The sequence below is a fragment of the Cavia porcellus genome, unplaced genomic scaffold, assembly GCF_034190915.1.
Source record: "Cavia porcellus strain 051 isolate PalLab524CR breed Dunkin Hartley unplaced genomic scaffold, mCavPor4.1 scaffold_23, whole genome shotgun sequence".
Taxonomy (NCBI): Eukaryota; Metazoa; Chordata; class Mammalia; order Rodentia; family Caviidae; genus Cavia; species Cavia porcellus.
Window position 1 is genome coordinate 22,951,083 of NW_026947506.1, and position 19,026 is coordinate 22,970,108.

Consider the following 19,026-nt stretch of genomic DNA (forward strand, 5'->3'; position numbering starts at 1 on the left):
TGGGATTATAGCATAGCATCACGACTTGCACAGGTCATTGCAGAGTCATCTGAACAGAAGCTGCGGCCCAGTAGCAGAAGTAGTCGTAAAGACTTTTCCTTACTGTGCTTCTGCCCAATGCATGACCTACCCGACTTGAACTGAGAGCACTCTTTCCAGATCTCCAAGGTGACCTTCATGTCATATGAGCCCTCTAGCTCCTATTTGAGAAGAACACTATCCGCATTCATTTTCTCATGGTGTGTCTCCCAGTGTGCCACTTTATTCACGGATACAATTCATTTTCTAAATGTTGATTAAGAGCTTACCTTGGTACACTCCAGTATGATTAAAATAAGAGGGGAAAAATAGTTGAGTCTGTATGCCAGGCATGAAATAAGTATCATCTTATTTAATTCTAAATTTTAAACTATGTTATTTTTATAAATTAGTTCTCAAGATTTCATTTTACTGATAAAGAAACTGCTAATCAGACGATTCTGCAGCTCAAAATATGTGGTCAAGAGGGGTTAAAACCCGCTGAGCATGGTGATGCAGGCCTGTAACTCGGCACTCTAGGAAGCCTCAGTCCAGCAGGAGCCAGTAAAGCCCTTTGTGAAAGCTCAGGAGAAGCCAGCTAAGGCTGAGTTTATAGTTTGGGAAGGTGAGTCATTCCCTGGGGAAAGGTGGACCTCTTTGTCCATTACAAGCAAAGCATGGTATAGTTCACAATACTCAAAGGAAAAAAAAAAAAAGATTCCAAACCCCCGCCAAATGTTGCCCTTAATGGAAGACCTAGTATGAAAGGTGCAGGAATTTAATTGGTCCCTAAGTCGCTCATATTTGGGCAAGGTTGAATGAATTCTTCATGGCTAGACTCCTTTTTAGGAAGTTTTTAGCCTTGATGCCTATCTACCCGGCACCTTTCCAGGCATCACTGTGATTATCTAACATTTTACAAAAGAAAGATGTTTTATTATGACTTTCTGATGTAGCTTTCTGATAAGACCAGAATCAGGATAATCTGGGCTAACTAACCACTTTTGGCCTTAATTGCCTGGCCCATATAAAGATAATTTACTCAATTCTGCACTTCATGTCTCATGGGTAGATGAAGTCTGACTGTGGTTGCTCGGGCACTAATAATTCAAGTTAACAAGCAACTAAGACTGCAGTAAATTTGTATTTCAGGCTCAACTTTGATTTCACTTAAACATTTTCATAAATATGCACTTGTCCCTGTGCCATTCTTTGAAAGAACTACAGGTAGACACCACATGTGGCCATATATACATGCTCTAAAACATTTAATATTGGTAAACTCTAAGTAGTTAGCAGAAGGAATATTTTTATTTGGTGCTTTGGTAAATATGGAGCGTGTGTTTTTCTAGCTCGTATTCTGGGAAATTAAGCAATGTTTAATTTCCCATTGGGAAATACTCAATGTTTTTGAATATTATATGCAATTTTAAGGAAAAAATAACAAATGTGATGTGTGATTCTCAATTTTCACCCAGGAGGAAAATTAGGAACTAAGTATATACTGACACTTCACTATAATAACATGCCTTTTAAGCAAGAGTCTTCAAAGCCTTTTAAAAGCATGACTGATGGCTGTGAGATTAATTTCATATATCAGTTGGATGAGCAAAGCAAACACTGACCTTCTGTTCCTAGAATCTGACACATTCTGCCTACTTCAGAACCTGTAGCTGAGCTGTTACCCTTGCTTGAAACTTTCTTCCTCACAGTCTGTCTCAATACTGCCTTTCATTCTGGGATCTCCACCTCAGTCACCTCCTCCTGTGCTACATGTGATATTGGCCCTTCTATTTTCCATTGGTCTCCAACGTCCTGATCCAAGGAATCCAAGATCTATCCTGTGATACTCTGTCCTTTTTCCTTCTAGTGCTTTCCTTATAAAGCGCATGTGGGGGGTATGAGTGTACAAGTGTGTGTGTGTGTGTGTGTTCAACTTTGTCTTCCCTCTAAGCTGTGCAAAGCTAGGAAATGTCACTATAAGTCACCACCATATGCCCAGTAAAGTATTCAGCCAGTGACACACACAATGTGCTCTGTATCCAGGTGATGAGTTATCATGTGATTAAACTGACAGTTGCTCTGAGCTCTCTCAAGTTGGAATGGATCAGAACTAGGACGGCAGTCACATCTTGTCACCTGTACACTCCCATCTTTCAAGCCACAGTGACTCCTAGGTTAGCGTTAAAGAAAACCTAGAGGGCGTCAGGGCCAAAAACTTCTGATCTTTGCTTTTTTTTTCTGAATGGTAAATCAATAAATGAATATTGAAATGGTATTGGGTACAAAAGCAGAGCAAATTTTCCAGAGTTGGTAAGTAGCCACTTTGGTGATACAATTTTGCTTCTAAGAGCTCTTTGAGCAATGAACACTTGAAATAGTTTTGCGATGCTATATATTTTGGTAGAAAAACTATCTAAAATGAGTCACCTTTTCATAGATTAAGTAGAACAGAGACTTAAATTCCTGCCATCTCCGATGCCTTACTCACTAAGTATGAAAAGCCACAAATGGCACTGTGGGCTCTGCTGGCAGAGAGAAGAGGAGGAAGAGTACTTCTGCTTTGCTTCACGTTTGTGCACCCAGTAGTGGGCTCATCTCTTCATGGTCACTGTCTCTTGTTCTTTTCACAGTCACTGTGAGATGGACATCATCACTTCCAATGATCTGGCAGTTACAGAGCTAGTAACAATAGAGAAAATATTTAAATCCAGGCCCGTTCTTTCTCAAAAGCTTCCAATTAATATTAAAACTCCAAAAAAGTGAGACTATCATTATCACAAAATGTAGACCCATATGTTATCATTGATGTTATTGATGGAGAACCATATGTTATTGATGAATGGTTGGATAAATAGATATATAAATACATATATATATATATGTATACATATACGTATATAGATACATAGATAAGTAGACAAGCTGATAACCCCTACCTTTATCCTTCTTTATAAAACATTTTTTCTCTTCCTCAGTTATGCTGGACCATGAGGAATGTGTGACAAAGATATCTGAGCTCTCCACTGTTCCAGTCATGTACTACGGTGTTCCTATGTCTTCCTGTTCTCTGGCTAAGACATTTCCCATGATGTTATTAATGCTCTCTCCGTACCACTGTATTAGTCTCTCATGACTGAGACACAGTAGCCAACACCCACAGTTTAAAGGAGGAGAGTTTAATTTGCCTCAGCGCTTCAGAGTCTTAAGTCCATGTTAAACTTCTCCAAAGCAGAAATACACGGCAGAAAAGAGTGGTAGAGAAAAGCTTTGTAGTTTATGGTGGCCAGGTAGGAGACCAAGAGAACAGTGCCAGAGAGGAAGGGGCAAGAGACCCTATATAGGACCCGAGGACACATCTCCATGACTGGTCCAGACACATGGAAAAGGATTCGTCCCAATTCCCAGGCATTTCTGAATCCAGCCAAGTTGGACTATCATGATTAATGGTCACCGTCACCAAAACAATCTTACTAGTCTTGGTGGTCTGGCTGGCTCCATATTACTCTGGACACATAACTGACTGTTGTACAGTGGTTCCTGTTACTTCTCATGCTGATCTCAGATCTCTTCCTCTGAATCCTGCAACTTGGGGCGCACTTTTTCCCAGAGGTATGAGAGTTACCAAGCACATGGTAGCTTCTTCCTTCGTCTTGAAATATCCCAGCACCTCATTATATCCCTAGGCCTATGGTCTCCATCTTGTCCATTTCTTACATAACAAGAGGGAGGAAATTCTAGTCAACAGAGATTCTCATTGGAATTTCTCATACTTATTTGGAAAAAACACACTGACTTGCTGCTGGGGTTGCATGAGAGGAGGTGGAGGGAAAGAGAGTCAGAAGACAGATCAACTGATGTGGGAAGTTCTGAACATCCTTCTCAGAAAGGCAGACTCTGCTAACTGGAAAAGCCCCATGTTGCTGCACTCTGGCATCTCAGAATACTTCTCACTTTGATGTTCTGGAGGCTGAGGCAAGATCAAAATTTCAAGCCCAGCATATAATTTAGTGAGACTCTATTAAAAAAAATTTTTTTTTAAAAAGTTGGGGATGGATGCAGCTCAATGAAAAGGTCCTGGGATCAATACTCAGTAACCACAAAACAAAACAAAACAAAACAAGTATCATCTTAGTTCGGTGAGACAGAGTGAGTTGCTCTGTCAAAGAGAACAGTTATTTGTGCTAGACCCTAAACAGAAAAGGAGAGTGGGAAAAATATACTGGAAAAATACCAAGAGAAAAATTCTAGCAAGGAATTCTGGTACAGATTGGTTTTGTTGAATTTGTTTAATGCCTCATCTCTTCCTTTCTGCACCAAAATGCTCAGTTAGTGTATAGTGGATTGTGAAGGCCAGTTGCAGGAGGAAGGTGGGCTGTGTAAAATGGGGAGTCTGCATGTGGAGGAAGTGGAGCGTGGCATGGGCCATGGCCACAAGGAGAGACCAGGCTCGCTCTGGAGATGTTCTGGAGGGGCACGCTAAATGACACACATCGGCAGATGACATCTGTCCCACAGGCCGCTGTTCATTGCCACAGCTTTAAGGTAGCTCAAAGACATGGTTAGATGGATCATCATAGGGACATGGGGCTCAAAGAGTTCTGGGACACCACTGTGTCTCATGAATAAGCTCCAAGGGAATCAAGGAGAAAACATGGTTACTCAAGTGTTTGTGTGAGACCCAGAGAGAAAATGACTTTGTCTTGAAAAGAAAGGGATGCAGACAATCATTCCTAGGCTGCCCAAATCATCAATAAAATTCCCAGCTCATTCCTTTCTCACAGCACGGGGTTTCCTGTGCAGCAGGCAAGGGTTCCAGTGGGTCAGTGTCATGCACCAGCCGCAGCCTCTGAAATGTGCTGCGACCCAAAGGGAGGCTTTTAAAAGATCTTCCTAACTTCCTAACCTAGCCAATTCCTGGGATTGGCTGAGGTCCAAGCCAATTATAGCTACATCTCCAAGGTGAAGAGGGACACAGCAGACATCTGGGTTCCATTTATAATCCCTGTGCTCCAGGAAAATGGAAGGACTAGTGTGTGGGTGCTGAGTGCGGAGCCCTGGAAGACCTTGTGTGGGAGGTTCCTAAAGGCACTTCCTTGGCTGGCAGCCACCCAGTGGCATGGGAGCAGCTCAGGCCTGGCCACTGTGCTCCACCTGCAGGAGTGCTCCCTTCTCTGCAACCTTTGAGAGGTCCGTCTGCACCTTCCCTGTATGTTTTTATGCATCATCCGGGCAACAAACAAATCTAAGAAATCAGCAGGAAACCTAAAGAGATGCACTCAGGGATAGACCATGTGCTGCCCATGGACTATCCTGGACCTGGAAGTGAATGTGGAAGATGGCACCCAGGAAGCTGGGTGGAAATGGGGAGTCCTGGCCTTGTCTTGTCCAACTTGGATAGAATTTTCATGGATATCCTTGATTTTAGGATCAAGATCAGCTACTACACCGCTGGTATCCTGGACACTTGTTCCTGAAACATATGTCTTGGAGGTTCTGTTAGCTCTGAATGCAACCTGGACATTAGGAGGTAGGCATGGAGAACAAGGGAGATTAATGTCCTATTATTTCATTCTCAGGGCTATGCTTTGGTCACAGGAGTGGCATAGAGTGAGGAAAGGGAAAGGCAGATAAAGAGATAGGGAGGAAAAAATGGAAGAGAGGGTGATGGGGATAACACAGCGGGGGAAGAAACAGAGTGAGACAGGAAGACAAACGGTGCAGAGTGACTTCAGGGCACTGTGGACCCTAGAATGCAGTGGACAGAAGGCATTATCTGGTAGGATAAGTGTCATGGTTTATGTCTGTCACCCCCAGGCCTCATGAGTTTGCATTGTGCATTTGTGATGGTTCATTGTCTAGTGCTTGGACTGATCGTGTCAGTGCTCCACCCACAAAGGGGTGGAGCCAGGATGTGGTGTAATGGCAGGAAGAAGGTGTGTCTTGCTCTTTGCTGGTTCTTCCTTGCTGTTTGTATGCCTTGGAGCCTGCCTGCCTTGGAGCCAACTGAGTGTGGACTGAAACCTTTCTCAACTTTGGGCTTCAGGTATTTTGTCTCAGCGATGAGTAAAAAGTAACTAAGACAGGAAGTGAATGCAGAAATCTGCATTACAGAAGTGACCAGCCTCAAAGAGAGTCCTGGCATTCCTAGAAGACACAGGTTGCGATTTACATAACATTTGTGTGATGAAGGGCAAATGTTGTTTGCCTATGGGCAGCTATCTTTCTGGGCTGGCTCTGAGGAATACTTAACCTTTTGGAAAACGTGATTGCCCTCTGGGAATGCAAACTATGAGACAGATTTGTGAGTATAACAAAATACCTGAGGCTGAGTAGTTGGAAGGAAAAAAAAGTTTACTTAGCTCTTAGGCATAGAAGCTGGAAGTCTAAGATCAGGAAGTCTCATCAATTGGGATTCTGCTGAGAGCCTCATATTGACAGCAATCATATGGGGAGACAGGACATCAGAGTTAGGGAAAGGGTAAGCTTTGTTTTTTTTATAACAACTGGCTCCTTCAAGGGTAAGTGGAGTCCCAAGAGAATTATCTTCCAAGTGCAATCCTTTCCTTCCAGTGACCTGTCTCCTCCTAGACTCTGCCTTGACAGAATCTTACTACCCCAACATTGCCAGTCTGATAACCAGGCCTCCAACCCACCAGCTTCTTGGAGAACAGTGTCGCTATGGGGTGAATCATGAGCTCCAAAAGGATACATCACAGGTCTAATCCCTGGGTCCTCAAACATGATCTTCCTTAGAAACAGTTGAGATAAACTCATACTGGAGTAAAATTGTCCTCCAATCCAACATGACTCCTGCCTTATTAGAGAAGGAGACAGACAAAAGAGCGGCCAAGTGGTGACTGGGAGACAGGTTGGAGTGAAGCTGCCCCGAACCAAAGGACACCAAGGACACTCAGCCATCAACAGAAACCTGTAGGTGCTGAGGAAAAAAGTTTTCCACACATTTCAGAAGGAATACGGCCTTGAGTGACACCTTAATTCTGGATGTTCAGCCTCCAGAGGTGTAAGACACCACACGTCTGTTGTCTGACTTGTCCAGTTGGCCTGGTTTGTTAGTGTAACCCTTAGGAAACAAACGAAAGTATCCAATTCTACTTCATTGTTGCTGGGGGAGGGATGATGATGAAGAATATTTTTGCTTATGATAAAGGATTGGTGCTAGCAAGTCTTAAGTGAATTTCTGATAGTGTTCTTTTAGGCTTCAAAAAGGGTATCTCAGAGTGCCTGCTTTTCATGACCAGTTAGGTAGCTTTTGAGATCCTTAGAGATATTTCAGGGGTCATCAAACAAAGGTGGTGAGTGAAGAGATTGGACATCCCATTCCTACCAGAACAGTCAGTCTCATATTATATGTAGATATTTTATAGTATATATTATATACTATATATTATGTACTATATATTATATAAACTATATATTTTAATAGGTTATATATTTACATAAGTGTCACTTGGGAAAGAACTCTCAAGTTAACACAGATTGAAAATCACTCTGTCTTGGAAGTATTTAACTCACACTAAAGGCAAACTTTGGGTTTATTTTTCCCTCCTCTATCATTTCTGCAAAATGTGCTCATTACCATACAAGTTTACCCTTAAAGCAGAGAGAGAGCTGGACATCTCCACCAAGAATCTCAGATGAAGAATCTGAGCATAAAGCAGGCAGTATTCTTCATTTTCCTTTGCTTTTCTTTACTCTGATGGGCACAGGGGAAAGATTAGCTGTTTTCTTTTGTGCGAGGCTTTTTTAGAATGGAAAAATCAAGATCTCTGTGTCTCAAAGCGTGCTAGAAGACCAACATAAAAGTCAAAATATCTAGTTTACTTTACTTGTTGATTTATTGGCTGTCCTTTTTATTTTTTGCCACGAACAGCAATGCATGATTTTGCATTCATGAGATCCACACAGAAACAGTCTTGAATACAAAAAAAGAAAGGAAAAAAAAAAAAAAAACCCAAAAGACTGCTGTTGAAGGAGTAGCTTGCTATTGTAAAACTAATTCCCTCTCCACTTTTATAGGTATGATCTCACTGGAAATCCATAGCTATCCTGGGACACATGAGACCTGATATTCCTGACAGGAACCCACAGATGGCCTTGGAGTCTAAGGAGATTTCAAGAATCCCCCCCACCCCCGCCTGAGGCCAGCAGCGAAGGAGCTGGGGTTACCCCTGCTTTTTGTGACAAATGAATCGTGTTTTGGTTTTCCCTTCCAAAAACTGGAGAGGCAGACAGCAATCTTAAAAGGTTAACAAGGATTTCCGTTACTTCCACCATAAAAGCTATGGTCAGCCTCAGCTTTTGTCCTGTCATTGTGATAAGCAACAAGTCCCAGGAAACAGTGAATACCACCGTCAATTCCCTTAAAAAAAATTCTCCAGCTAAGCATCTGAATCTCGAAATGCTCTTCAAATCATAATAGCGAATCAGTCATCCACCCACTCTTGTCCTTCCGTGGAGACATGCCGAGACTCCCTCCCAGCTAGCGCGCCCTGAGCTCCAGGGCTAGGTAGGTGGGCAGACTCCTCAGCCCGGGATTCTCCAATGTTCCTTTGTTTCCCCTTGAGATCTCATTTTTCTAGTTACAGGTCCAGGAGGGGTACTCTGAAAAGCATCAGATGAATGTGGACTGCCCTGTTGAAGGAGGGATTTTTTTTAAAAATTGCTTGGGCCTCTGAAAAAAAAAGATTAATCAAGGACAGGGACACTTTGTAGCTCAAGGAAAAGCATCATGTCCAGGATCCAAGCCTGAGGTCTTTGTTTTTGCGTCTAAATGAATGGCCTGCAGGAAAGGCAGGCTGTGTGGTGAGAGTCCCACTCCTGAGATTCTGCCCCAAAGACAAGGTCCAACCCGGAGGAGAAGCCCCAACTTTGCAAAGCAGGATCCTGCGCAAGAGGGTGTTGCAGGGTTGGTCTGGGAAAAACAAGAAAAGAGGGAGCTAAGGTTGGGGGGTGGTAGTGTGAGGAGCTCTTGAAAAAGGAAGGGGTGTCCAACCCCACGGCGAGAGCTAAGCAAGAGTGGAGGCCGGGAGGCAGAAGAGGGGCGCACCGGCGCGCGCGGGCCGAGAGGGCGCGCGTGACATCACGCCGGGCCCCTTCCCCTGCCGTGTGGGTGGGGCCTGGCGCGGCGGGCGGGCGGGCGGGCGGGCGGGCTGGCGGGCGCGGGGTCACCGAGGGGAAGAGGAGGAGCGGGCACGGATGTGTCAGTGTGAGCACCGGGGAGGGGCGCGGGCGGGGAGGGAGTGCGCGCGTGGCTGGGGCGCCCCGGCTCCCCCAGCCGCTCCGGACCCTGGCCTCCTTGCCGCCCGCGTCGCCCCTGGAACCGGCTTCCCGGCTGGAGACCGGCTGGGAGCGGCCTACGAGGAGCGAGAAAGCAAAAGTAAGGCGAGAGCGGCGCTCCAACTTTTCCCAACTTCGTCCCCTGCGGCGGCAGCGGCGTCCGGCTGCTTGGCGCGTTGCGTCCAAGCCAGAGAGTGGCCTCTAGACCGGGACTGGGCGGGGTGGGGTGGAGGAGGAGGAGTGGGAGGTGGAGGTGGAGGAGGAGGTGGAGGTGGAGGAGGAGGAGGTGGAAGAGGAGGAGGTGAAGGAGGAGGCGGAGGTGGAGGAGGAGGATGTGGAGGTAGTGCAGGAGGTGGTGGAGCAGGAGGAGGAAGAAAAAGAAAAAGAAGAAGAAAGAGAGAGTCAGAGTGCGGGCCACATCTGTTAAAACTTGGGGGAGGAGGAATGCGGGGAGGAGGAGGAGGAGGAGGAGGAGGAAGAGGAGGCGGAGAGGCGCGCCGGAGAAGCGCGCGGGAGGGGAGCGCGCAGCGGGGACAACTTCTGCACCCCGTGAGTAGCGCGGGAGGCGCGGGTCGGGGCGGGGGGTGCCCGGCGGGATGGGACCTCACTCCGGAAAGTGGATCGGAAGCCCGCAGGGGCGGCCGGTAGGGGAGTTCTTTCTTTTTCTTCTCCCCTCCCTCCCGCGGCGGAACCAAATCAGAACTGTCACTCAGGGCCTGTGAGTCAGAAGGGATCGGATTACACGATCCTTGCAACTGATGCCCGAGCTGCAAGAACGGGCGGGAGCGGGCCGGGCACACTCGCGCTCGCGCACCCAGCCGTCTCCTGCGCGGCCCTCCGCCCGAGCCCCCGCATTATGCCCGCGGCGGGCGCATCCCGCCCCCAGCCCCGCCGCTCGGGTTAGCAGCCGCCGTCCGCTCGCCCGCGCCCGGGACCGGGTCTATGGGACGCTCGGGGACTTGACAGCCGCCGTCGCGCCGCAGGTACGTCCCGCCCGAAGTTCTTTGTTTTGCGGCCACGCAGCCAGGTCCGGCGGCCGCGTCCCTGGCCTCTGGGTCCAGAGGTGGTCCTCAACCGGGGGGCAGGATGGGACGAAAATGGCAGTCACCAAGCGCCCAGATGGAGAGAGCCTCCCGTAAGGGTCGCAGCAAGTCTTCTCTGCCCTCCCTCTTGGAAGTCCTTTTCCAAGTGTCTGCCTCTCCAGCTGTCCAGACAGACTGCAGAATTGCACATCCCGCAGCGGGCGCGAAGTTTGCACGGGTGGCCAACTGCGCCCCTCGCCCACTCCTGCTCAAAGAGTTAAAAACAGCTCCGCGAGCCCCCAGCCCCCTGTTTAGTCCCCTGCGCTCCGGCTCCGGCGCGGGGCGCGCGAGGCCCTCGGATGCGCGGAGGAGGCGGCCGCGAGGTGGGGACGCGCGGGGACCGCGGCTGCCGGCGCTCACTGCAGCCGGGGCTTCTTTTTGGAGGGCGGGGGTGTGGTGTGAGCGGATGCAGAGGCGCGCCTCCGTCATCAGAGAGGAAAAGTGAAAGTTGTACCATCTGTATATGATTTGGGATTCTCTTTTATTTATTTTCCTTTCTAGGGGCAACACACACGCAGACACACACACACACACGCACGCTACCACGCACACACGCACATAGACACGCGAGCAAAGTAGCTATGGCTCTTGTAGCAGTCATTCTAGAGATGCCTTTCCACTGAGAAGATTGGGGAAAGCATCTCTCAGTAGGGACAGAGACTTTCTAGAGTCGCACTACAGAAAATGGGCGGGAGGAGGTGGAGAGGGAACAAATAATGATCTCCAAACTTGGAGTTTGTGAAGCGACTTATAAGCAGATTGCTAGATGCAGGCGCTCCATTCCATACCCGGCGTTTCATCCTCTCCTGAACTTTGCGCTCACGTGGCCTTTTCTGTAACATACCATCCCGCAAGAAGCACAGGACCCCCGGAGGCTTCCCCTGCTGACTCCGTATGTGCCAGGACTGAAGAGGTTTCCTCTGCTGTTTGCATCTCGCTCCTCAACTTACCTCCCTGGTGCAGACTGCCGGATAGATTCTGGCCTTGGGTACAGTGCACATGGCCTTCCGCCAGTTTATATGTACATATATTTATGTAAAACGTTTTCTCCCTGCTCTCTGCCAGCTGTTCCACATTTTCCAGCTGCCACATCAGTTTGAAATGATGGACTGAGCGTCTCCCAGTAAAAGAGCCCAATCCTTAGAGGTATGGGGGGTCGGGCCCTGCAAATACTGGTGCAGTGCCGCGAGTATATTAGCTCTGAAAACACTTTCCGCCCAGTTCTGAAAACCTCTCCCTCCCAATTACTTTTTCCATGGCACAATAAGGACACTCGGCCGAAAATTCAAGTAATTGGGCTTTTCCCTCCTAAATGTGATTTTGGTGGAGGCCATTTTTTAAATATTTGAAATATGTCTCTGGTGGAAATAACTTCTCAGAGAAGAATTGCTATGTGAGCGCGTTGGGCATGGCTGGTGGGGGGCCTGTGCCATGGCCATCTGAAATGGTCTCATTCCCCTCTATTCAAGGCAGAGACGATTCAGCCTCTCCGTGGCATACTTTTTGTGTGGTTTGACTTCTTGTCGTGTTATACCAAAATCTTCAAGAATTGGCCTAAAGTATTAATTTTGAGTATTTATGTAATTGTTCTGTAATTTGAATAGGTGCCTTATTGATTGATTCCTGTAATTATTTCATTTAGGTTTTAAATTAAAAATTAATAATAGTCTGACAGCTTCTTAATTACATGTGTCAAGATTATTTTGAAGGAAGAAAATGCTATGTTTTAAAATAGTGGAAATAACTCAAATTTCTTCATTTTTCTAAAGCAGAGCAGAATTTCAAATGAAGGGATTTATTAAAGCAGTGGTGATTGGTTTTAGCAAAGGAAACTGTTAAGTATCTTTAGAATTTGTTTATGTTAGGAAATACTTTTCTTAACCTGATACACAAATACATGGCCAGTTAGAGTCAAACCTAAAACTAACATGAAATAACATTTAAATTAGTTGGAATAGCATATTTATCCAGAGCAGAGAGTTTATTTTACACTAAAAGCTATTTAATTAGGAGCTCTCTGCCTAAGGGGAGATCCTTTCAGAAAATATAATTCTGAAAGTCAGCCTAGGGAAGCTTTGGTTTAAGATGCGTGAATGAGTTCAACATGAGATGTGTCTTGTGAAATTTTACACAAGCAGGAACACTTTAAAAGGTATAGATTACATTATTTCTAATAAGCTGGTAGCACTGGCCCTGATGCCTACCAATTCCCTGTGCTTTTAACATGCTTGTGTTCCTTGCTTGAACCCTGATAGACACACATTTTTATTGTATATGTCTCATTTGCAGAGGACCACAGACAGAAATGAGAAAATTCAGCACTGATGAAAAATGGCCCTGTTCAGTTATTTCATTACTTATTTAATGAAAGAATCGTTAATTTATCAATTTGATGCCCCAGTCTAAAAGTTGGATTTGCCTTTGTTTCTTCACTAGTGAAGTTTCTCTAATTACCTGCATGCCATAAGGGTTTCAGACTTCCTCTAGGGTTGCTTTTTAGAGGTCCTTGCTTCTATGTAAGGTATCTTGCTTCCTGAGATCCCCTCCCCCAAACGCTGAGGGTAGAGTTTAGGAGCTTATGAAAGGAAACAATTTAATGATCATCCTTGCGTGCACCCACATGGAGACAGCAATGCACGAAGAAAAACCAGTCTTGAAGGAGAAGTGAATCAATGAGACATGAAATGCTCAAGAAAACCTTAGTAATGGAATGTTAATGCTTTCAGACTATAGTAGATTATCTTAAAAGTCAGACTTTTCTTCTTCATGCAATTGTTGTAAATCCCCAGCTAAAGAATTCTTTGAAGGGGGTTTTAAGTTCTGCTGGCATTCGTATGCTCAGGTTGTCTGCTGTGTTTTGGAAGATTCAAGTCATTTTCTGTGAACTTAACATCACGAGAGCCAATTAAAAGGCTGAAATGACTACAGAAGAAACAAATACATATATATTTGTTAAGCAAAAGATTCCACTCTAATAGTGATTTCAAGTTGTCTTCTCATTAATGGCTGGAAGAAGCTGGTGCCCTTCACTTCACGTTGTCATTTTTCTAGATGAAAATTGATCTGTTCTAGTTTCAAAGCAAATAAAGGGAGACAGAATAAACAACAACAGGGGCAGGAGTACCGCTGCAAACTTTTTCAAGTACTTTCAGTGTATTTTTCATCTTTGCTCTTATTTGATGGGCCTGTGCAATAGAGCTGTAAGACTGGCAAAGACTTTAAATGAAATTTCACACTTTGATGATTTTTTTTAAACTTTGATATATTGACAGCAAAAGGAGCTGCAAAGCTTTTATATAACTTGAACAGTAACGCCAAGCAGCAGTCAAACGTCTCCCTGCATTTGTGTTTAACTGCAGAAGAAAAACATGTCCATGGGCAGTAGAGGTTCTTACCAACCCCCTAATCCCAGATCCCAGTAAACCTTGAGGGCATGCCTCAGATCTCGCTGAAATCACTGTGGACTCTCACAGTTTGCAGATTAAATATGCTATGTGTTCCTGGCTCCAACAACAGTTTTATGAGCTCACTAAGCTTCCTGTTTTAAGATCTTTTTCTTAAGTTTTTAGGACCTGCTGAAGGCGATGCTGTCTGGCACTTGTTAATTTAGAGACGCTTTAGATATTTCATTCTCTCTTTAGGAATTGCCAAAATTGTAATTTCTAAATAGAAAGGCTAACAAATGCCTGGGGAAGAGGGGAGGGAAGCTGCTGGAAAGAAACTGAATGTTAAATGTGTTTGTACTGGAGTGCACTGGAGTGCAAACTTTTACGTGGTATCTCTGTTTGTATGGCATTTTCCTTTTCCTGGTCCCTGAAAATTAGACTTTTTCCATTTGTAATTCTAAATGTGCCGTATTTTAATATATTTCTTAGCTACTCATTACCATTGTATTTTTTTTGTTGTTGTTGTTGCCCCCCTCCCCATTTCTTTAATGTGAAAGTGTTTTTTGTTCTGGGTGTGTATATTTCAACCCGACAAAATGTCTCAGAAAATCTATGGCTTTCGAAAGAAGCTGAATGAAAAAGCCATTACATAGTTAATAAGGTGGCACTGGAACATTTCAGCCCCCTCCTGAAAGGCAGTATTGTGTCGAGTTCTCCATCTGTGGTGTCTATGGCTGCGTCCTTGTATATGGTGCTCTTACAGTTTGCGTAAGAGTCATAATTAAAAAAGAAAATACTTACATCATTGTCCGGCAACATGTCATATCATTCCCAAGAGAACTGCAGCCAATTTTGTGCTTAAAGGTTACTCAATGAATGAAATAGTGAAAGCCCATTTGTCAAAGTACTGCATGGTTTCTGTTAGTTTTCAAGCCCCAAATTCATTGTCTGCTTGGGCCCAGCCATTAGTCATCAGTGTATTAGTGCTGCCTACAGCCCAGGCTGCCCGGTACTTCTTCACACCATTATAGCTTTGAAAGCGCACTCTGTCGACTTGTGGAATTACTGCTCTGATTTCCGCTTGGCTGGGTTTGAGGTAAGTCCCCTCCCTACCTTCTAGCTGGCTGTAATCCTTGCTTTCTTTTAAAGCTCCTTTCCAGAGATTTAGGGGAAAACTTTCTTAAGGGCCATGTTGGCATCACACTGTGGTTTTGTTGTGGCATGTACTGTACATATAAATTGTACCTGCAGTAAATTGGATTGATTGGTGGCTTGAAGCGGCTAGAGGGGCTTTTCTGTTCTTTACATTTTTCTTTTCCTAGGGGAGGGGGTGAGGACTGTGGAGCAGGGTCAGGAGAGTAACATTTTGCAAGTATTTGAGTGTGTATAGTGGAATCATATGCCTCAGTTCAATTAATTAAATAGTGGAGTTGATAAAAAGTCTATCCAGATAACTTTGGGATAGAGTATGACATTATAGTTATTCATTTTCTCGTGGAAATTTGCAGACTTACCCCGTTTGACTTTTGAAGATTTCAGAAAATGCCTAAGAAGACTCCAGAGAACTTTACATTACAAACTATTAAGTTCATTTTTTTAACCAAAAGAAAATGCACCATTTAGATAAAAGATAAGATTCAAATTTTAGTAATGAAGGAATAGGAGGGGTTGTTAAGTGCTGTTATTGATTTCATTTCGTGGTATTTTTAAAAAGAATAATGCATTCTGCAGAAAGTTATCAGTGTGTAGAGAAACCTCACCCAGTGGCTTGAGAACGAAGCATTAATGACTCAGATGTGTGGAAACCTAGAATCTGGTGCATCAGGCCAGCTAGTCCAGGTCACGTCTGCTATCTGAACTGTGGATGTTAAAAAGAAATTGCACCCCACAGTCTCCCTGGGAAGGAGGGTGTGTAATGCGGCATGGATTGGATTGGCAGTTCTGAACATACAAAGGGTCAAAATTAAGACAGCAGGAGAATGTTGCCCTGTAAGTAAGCAAAGTGGATAGGATAAGTGAACCATGGACCATTTTTATAAAGTAAGCCTTAATTTAAAAATCCTTAAATTCTGAAAAGTTGGCTATTAGAGTTTCCTGTATGATTTAAGAATCAAAAGTTTAAAAATCAGGAGGATAAAGTAGGATGAATAATACTTCACAAAAAGTATGTTGGGTACCTATATATTATCCATACTTGATTTTTCAACTCCAACAGGTATTGCTTGTAATGTTTTAAAATTCTGTTATTACCCATAAAACATCTTTCCTGCCTTTTAAGGGTTATTGTTGTACACACCCACAGGATTCTAGGAACTCAGTTATATAAGTGCTGTAAGAATAATTTAACAATTTTTTTTCTTCTAAAAATATGTGAAGACTTGTAATTCCAATAAACCTCAGTGAAGGGAGACAAGGGACACATTTGATCAGTTGTGAGGTTTTTGTGAGATATGTGGGTTTAAGGGGAATACGGTTTTCATGAGCTTAACTGATCTATAAACTGATAACTGACTTACAGATCTAGGTTTCCGTCTGAGGAGGATTTTCTGTATGCAGCTAACCTGCAGAAAGTGGGTGTCACTGTGTTTCTGCAGTGTCTTTAATCCTCTCATGGTACCTTCCATGCAGGCTGCTTCTGAAAGTGTTGCAGAACCCAGAAGTGGTAATGAATGAATGTGAAATAGAAACCTCATCCCCCCTCAAATGTTTGCCATTAAGTACTTCTGGCAGCTGAGAAAAAAGTACCTCATGATATTTTCTTTTAAATATACAAGGCAGAAAAATAAAATAGGCACCCAAAGCTGTCATCTGTGCTTTTAATTGTAATAGCAGTGATTGCTTTCATGTCATATAGTCTTTTCAGTGGTGGAAGTTAGATGTGTGGATTTCTTAAGAGTTCAGTTGTAGTTAATTTACAGAAACCAGTTTCATTTAATTTCATTGCAACGCAATTATTTCTTCCTAGAATAATTCCACTTGGGGGATGTCTGTTTTGAATACTGTTTGTCTGCCTTCAGAAACATAGCAAAGAAAGATGGAAGACAATAGACAAAAAATTTGGGGAGCTCTCTTCTACCAGTGACACCTTGAACAGGTAGCAGTTTTCTTATTTTGTAGTTAAGGCTTTAAGATTTCCTTCCTGTAGGGGAAAATAATCTCGTATAAAGGTAAAAATAATTGTGCATTAAAAATACTGTAGTTAAAAATTCATGAAGATTTCATTAAGAACTCATGAAGGTGGGTTTCTTTTCCTGCAGAAAGAGAAAAGCAATACAGACAGAAAGGGAAAAGAGGTCTTAGAAATCCTGGAAACTGGTAGTGTGTCACAGAGGTTATGGGTACCTAATTGATTTTAAGTTCAGGAAGATATTTTACACAGAAGGAACCATCAACCACATCAGAAACCTGCACGAGGTTTTCTCCAGTGCACAATTACACAAAATCCACTGAGATGACTTCAGTTCCTGCAGTTTGTTCACTGAACCTTAAGACTGTTTCTTCCTTTCGAAATTGATCAAAAAGTTAAAATCAGAATCAGCTTTGTGCCTGTTGATTTTGTAACAAAGATTATCTTTCTAAAAGCTTTATTTTCTTTAAGGAATGAGTAATAGCTTCAGGAAGGTATTTTTTAGATAGGAATTTTACTGAAAACAGTGTTTAACAGGAATTTTGCATACATAGGAGCTCCAAGAGTATTATTTTGAAGTAGCAGCTGATCTAGTAGTGGTAGAGAATGAGATGAGGGAAGCTGCCTTGTACATTCTACCCAGGCTGCTTGGCTTTGGAATTTTAAAACATGAACACATGAGATCAGTCTTCAGGTACAGGTACACAAATGCGATTTCTCTGAGAGCAGCCTTACTCCCCTGGAGCAGTAGTTCCTTAGACTACACAAAGTACTTTCACAGTTCAGGTATAATCATGGTGCAGCTAGTGGCATTGCTGTGCCTGTTGCAGTCTTCTGTTTGTGGCCTCTCCTGGCCGTAGCTCTTGTAACCCATCAGAAATGGATGAGGTTATCATTCATCAGGCTTTCTAGCTTAGTTATTTTAAGTCTTTAAAGACATTAAGAAAGATAAGTCAAAAGAATTGCTGCCCAACTTCAGACAACTCAAAAAACAAAACAAAAAACCAACTGGATGTCCTGCATGCTGTGCAGGGAGGGTGCTCAGTCAGTTTAAGCTGCTGCTGCATTTCATCCTAGATTCCATTCAGATCCAACATAATGTTACTGGCATTATCATTGTTACTGTCTTTGAAAAAAAATTAAGTGTTTAAACAATAAAGGAATCCTCCTGCCTGTGGGTCAGCGGCTTTGAAGCATAGACTAAAGGGTGATTTTTTGCATGTGTTCCCAGAATTGCCATTTTTCACGCTCTCTATTTACCACTGTATAAAGCCCTGTGGTGGGACAGGTTAAACTCTGGAACTCCATGGAGGGCTTCCCTCAGAGACACACAATGAGGCCATGTGTCTGTGCTTTGGCTACCTTTTTCTATTTATGGCAGCTAATGAAGACAGCCACATTTGGGGGCCAGGGATATGGTAAATGGGTTTTGTGAGTGAAACATACACCCTTTGGTTTCTTGAGGCCTTTTCAAGTGTTCCCAGTGTTTCTTTATCCTGCAAAACACACACACACACACACACACACACACACACACACACACACACACATACACATGGTGTTGCATTGCAAAGTGCCTAGAAAGTTGCATCCAGCTAGTTAGAAAGGCGTGAATACAACCAGGGTCAACTCTGCTGGACATTTTGGTGGGCTGACCAGAGAGAGTTTACAAATGCCCACGAATATTCCAGAAGAGCAGGATAATTGGTCTGATATGGGCTGCATCTGTGCCCTGCAGAAGCCCTGAGCCCTGCCCTCTCCCTAAGTGCTTCTTCTTTCTCTCACAGCTTTTCTGGCAGACTTGCATTGTCTCCAGAAGCCACTTGCAGATCAAAGTGGGTCCTGGAGAACACCGCTTCTGGCCTCTGCCCCCAGACACCCAGAGCCCTTTCTGTGAAATTCCCGATGCACTGTTGGGACTGGGACTGGAGCATGCGGTGGGAATGTCCCCGCGCTGATGTAATGATGATGGATGGGTGACACCTCATGCACACCGCCGCGCTCCTAATGAATTAGCCTGGGAGAGGGGCACAGGGAATAACCCAGGACACAGGCGAGAGGGAAAAGTGCTACAGGGTGTGAAAAACCTCTCTGAAGTGGCTGGACAGGAAAA

General features: G+C 44.2%; 1 protein-coding gene across 2 annotated transcripts in view; it reads left to right on the forward strand.

Moving 5' to 3' along the window:
• The first annotated feature begins 9,207 nt into the window (after window positions 1-9,207).
• Window positions 9,208-19,026, forward strand: part of Gli3 (GLI family zinc finger 3) — a 264,642-nt gene continuing 254,823 nt past the window's right edge. For both annotated transcript variants that reach the window (XM_023565209.2, XM_003470095.5), the window contains exon 1: window positions 9,208-9,418. The gene's annotated coding sequence lies outside the window, so the exon portion shown is untranslated. The remainder of the gene's footprint in view (window positions 9,419-19,026) is intronic.